This window comes from Lichenostomus cassidix, chromosome W (assembly GCF_008360975.1).
Source record: "Lichenostomus cassidix isolate B80296 chromosome W, HeHo_3.0, whole genome shotgun sequence".
NCBI classification, from domain to species: domain Eukaryota; kingdom Metazoa; phylum Chordata; class Aves; order Passeriformes; family Meliphagidae; genus Lichenostomus; species Lichenostomus cassidix.
The window spans coordinates 2,493,051-2,497,612 of NC_139510.1; the positions used below are offsets into that span (position 1 = coordinate 2,493,051).

At 44.0% G+C, this 4,562-nt stretch overlaps 1 pseudogene across 1 annotated transcript; it reads left to right on the forward strand.

Annotated features, from left to right (window-relative positions):
- The first annotated feature begins 233 nt into the window (after window positions 1-233).
- LOC146425311 (uncharacterized) lies at window positions 234-4,028 on the forward strand (annotated as a pseudogene). The gene is made up of 2 exons (XR_014846637.1): window positions 234-412; window positions 930-4,028. The product of XR_014846637.1 is annotated as an uncharacterized LOC146425311 (transcript).
- Window positions 4,029-4,562: the final 534 nt, after the last annotated feature.

The window sequence follows — 4,562 nt, forward strand, 5'->3', positions numbered from 1 at the left end:
ATCTTTGCCTCCAGACTAAACCCAAAATTACCCGCAAAATAAAACTTGGTCAAATTGGAAAAGGCCATGGGCCTGGACAGCAGTGACAAATTGATTTCACGGAACTTCCAAGAAAAGGGGGGTATCAATATTTGTTAGTATTAAAAGATACCTTTTCAGGGTGGCCAGAAGCCTTCCCCACCAGAACTGCTAAGGCCCGGGAAGTAACTTAAGTGTTGCTACTAGAAATAATACCACGCTTCAGAGTTCCAGCCACAATATCCTCAGATAGAGGACCCCACTTTATTGCAAGGGTGGTGCAGCAAATCAGCTGCCAATTAGGCATAAAATGGAAACTCCACACCCCGTACCACCCTCAATCAAGTGGCCAAGTAGAAAAAATGAACCATCTGATCAAGCAACAGATTGTGAGGTGTAGCAACATGTTTCTGCAGAGTCCATGAGGTTTTTCCTTTGTTCTCCTGCTCTGTATGTTATTGGCTGTTTTGAATTATGCGCCCTGCCTTATCAGAAGTCTATTGGTGTGTACCCCTGCCTTTCTTCCCTCAGACTCTCCCGGATTGGCTCCTTAGAGCTAACTCCCTCCCCTCTTCCCTTCCCTTATAAACCCCTGCCAGCATGTGGTCGGGGTCACTGTTTCTAGGCTCCCAGCCCCCTCGCCCTTCCCCTGCTTTCCTCTCCCCCTTCTCCTCCCCTGCAACCCCCCCGAAGACCCGAATAAACCTCCCTGGAAGAATAGAAACAGTTTCCATATGTTCCTTTGCCTCATCGTGGTTCCCACAGAGTTTCTGTCGCCACGCCATGCCACGCCTCACGCTCCCCGGACCCGGCTCCGGCGCGGTCCGCCTGCTCAGCCCGCACGCCCGGAACAGCCGTTTGCCTTTCTGTTGGGGCCACAGCTGAGTTTTAGGGGACAACGCCTCAGTGAGGCTAGGGCAAGAAGCCAATTTACCCTGGCCCCAATCTCTCCCACTTGCATTGCTACGAATTCGGACCAAACCCAGAACTAAAGAACAGTTAAGCCCCTTTGAAATACTCTATGGGAGACCATACAGAATACAAAAAGGAATATCTACCCAAGTTGGGGAAGAAATAATGACCCCCTATATGGTGGCTTTAAGCAAGCAACTCAGAAAGATTGAGAAACATGTGGCCGGAACCCAAAGCCAGGGTTTGGACGGTCCTGTACATGATATTCAACCTGGGCATTATGTATATGTTAAGTCTCTTGCAGAAAAAACTCTGGAGCCACAGTGGGAAGGACCATTTCAGGTACTCCTTACCACTTTCACCGCAATTAAAATCAAGGAGCAGAATGCCTGGATTCATCATACCCGAGTAAAGAAAGCCCATAATTCTCCATGGAAAGTCACGCAAGTTCAACCAGGAAACTTATTTTTCTCACTATCATAATTTTAATCCAGGGATGGGGGGAGTACTGCTAGCCGGGACAATACTGAGTGGCCTTGGTCCCAAGCTTTTAGGCGGTTTACTGGATCCATGGGGAGGTATTCTGATATAAAGGGTTTAAATCTGTTAACTGTGGTTATGCATGAAAATCAAGTGCATGCAAGACAAGAATGGGGAAAACAAACATTGTGGCAACTTCAGGGGACTGTAGGAGAAGTAATCAAAATAGGATGCCGAATGATTAATGGGACTACCCATGAAAAAGCAACCCAAATAAGTGTCTCGGCTACCCCTACTGAAAAGCATGAGGAGATTTGTATCAGTTCAAGTGAATTGGACTGTTGGTATACTTTTACATTAGTACAGACTGTTGAGCTGGTTTGTCTTTGGGCCAAGGACACAAATGGGCTCTCGTTCAAATTTTTAAAAAATAAATGCTATAGCTGGACCTGTTACAACCTATGCCAGCACTCAAGCCCAAATCCAAACCACACCACCTAAACTTGAACCCAAAATTTATGAAACTGGCCCATATGTAATAAGGAACACGAGTCAACAACAGTTGTTGTTTAACCCAGAGTGGTCTCTTAAACGTGTTGAACTGTTAATGCAAATCAATGTTTCTGAAATTCAACCAACATGTTCTCCTTTCCTACAAACATCCTTCAAAGGCTGGACAACCTGGCTGCAGAAACAAGTGCCCTTCAGAAGGAGAGTACAGAGGGACTTAACTGGAGTGTTGGGGACTGGATTGGGGGTTCTAAATGAAATTGACTCAGAAATATTAATGAATAAATTGGCCACCGTAACTGGTGATTTGGCAAGATTAAGACAGCCCCTGCAGTCTTCTCTACTAGCATTAGGGAATGGACAGTGGCAAGTTTCAAAAGTATTACCAAAATGGGAAGAAGTTGAAGAGCAGGACCACGAATTAATAATAAATGCACTTGGTATAGCCCAGGATAATGTATCCTTAGCCCTTAGTTTTATACAGGCCCAACTATGGATGCAGTCAGCAGCTGCCTTAACTATAAGAGAAGGTAGTGAAGGCACTTTCCCCATTGAAATTCAGAAAGTTATTTGGGACAATGCCACTGACCTAGAAAGAAAGTTTCAATCCTGGTGGACCCCGGTAAACTTCACCTATGACCCTATTGCTAATATGGCCACAGCCTTTGTGCTCACTATACGTAATGCCACCGTCCACGTTATCCATCCCATTATTGCACTAGGACTAAACCATGAGAGAACAGTGCTCTATCCCTCTGAACATAGGGTATGGGCCCAGATAGTAGAGGAAAAGTGGCAGACTGTGAATTTGGAATCCTGTATTACACGAGAACAACAGGGGTTTATCTGTGAAAGCCATACAATTGATGCCCAGGACATATGCCGTGATACAGAGCAAGGCATTTTCCACTTTGAAGTCCATCCAAATGCTAATCAAAAAACTATGCTTGTATATATTGGTCAAGGTTGTGTGTGTTTAAGGACTGTTTGTGCTTTTCTGAAGATAGATAATGATAATATAACCATAAATGTTAAAAATCATTCTAATTTTTGTATCTGTAATTTTGTTAAGATCATTGGGTGTGACTTTTTGTATTTAGCCCCAGTTGCATCCTTCCAATTGATAAAGTCTAATTACACTATGTACCACAAATTGTTGCCCACACCTATTGGAATGAACCTTACATTGGTAAGACAGTTAGTAAAGCATCAAGACCTGATTGAAATTTTGAAAGAAGTTCAAGAAAATGGAAAGAAAACTTTAATTACTATTCATCATGACACAGAAAAAATAAGCAGGTTCTTGCAAAGATGCAAGTCATCACTGGTGGGATGTGCTCTTTGGGTGGTCACCTACTGCAACTGGTATTCTAAATACGTTATGTCACCCTATTATTGTTCTTTTAATAGTAGTTAGTATTAGCTTTATTTTTTCCTTTGTGTTATTTGTTTGGAATTGGAGAATGTTACAAGGAATAGCAATTTTGACTTCTCTGTCAAACGCACATGGTAAGGCATTGAGAGACACCTTTTGCAGAAATTTGATAGAAGAAGAATTTGTGTACTAGCAAAAGAATTTACTAATTTTATAGAAAAGGAGGGACTGATACAAGGGAATCAGAAGTTAAGAGATAACTTGTCAGAAACTGCTCACCAAACAATATATATCGCTTGCTTAACATTCATTGTGTTTGCCAAACAAGAACTGTGACCCAGTTGATACTCGTGGAACCTCCACGCTGGCAAAAAATCAAATTTGTTGTTTTGGCCTTTGGACAGAGATTTAGAATGCATGCGTAAAACAGTAAGGTGAAAAGGTCAGTGAAGAGGACCTCCTGTCCTTTTTCAGAAAAGACCCCGGAGCCCCCCCACCAAACAGAACTACGCAGGCGCAAGGATATGGAAATGACTTTTGAACTCATTATAATACAAAGCGGGGATAGGTCATGCATATGTATAAGCAGATTGAGAAACTATGAATGTGTAACATGTAACCACATATATACCGAGCTATACAGGACTGAGGGTGCACGTGTCTTTGGAGAGCTACCTCCCACGTGCCCGGCGCTGTAATAAACATACCGGCTTTACAACTTAAAATTATATAGGTTGTGAAGTCTTGCCTCTTTTTCCGTAAATCAATAGTGCCTGCCTTGCAGGGCAGAGTATCACACCCCTTGCCACTACAAGGGCCAGCCGGACCGGTGGTTGTGGGGGGAGGCTGGCCCCCTCCCCCACCGCCGCTGCTGCTGCCCTTGTTATAAATTGGGTCTCAATAAGTCAATCAGAGACAATTCCAATTCAGTAATTTGTAATTTATTCAAGCAAGCGGATACCGGTCAAAGTAGCGCTGGGCGGGCTAGGCATGCTCCTTCGCTCTGCCTAAGACACACCGCGCAGAGGTTTGTGTGTGCCGAGGTTTTATACAGTCCCTTTTTCCAGGTTACGTGTCATTTGCTGGAGATAAGGCTGTGTCTGCGTAGTCTGTTGCTGTTGCTAGAGGGTCCGCCGCTGCCTTCCGAAAGGTCGTAGTCACGTTCGCAGCTTGCCTTTCTTCCTAAACCTTGCAAGTTTTGTATAAGCCTTGTGTAAACAGGATGATTAAGTTCTGCTTATGCCAGCAGGAGGTCTTTGGCCCGTGG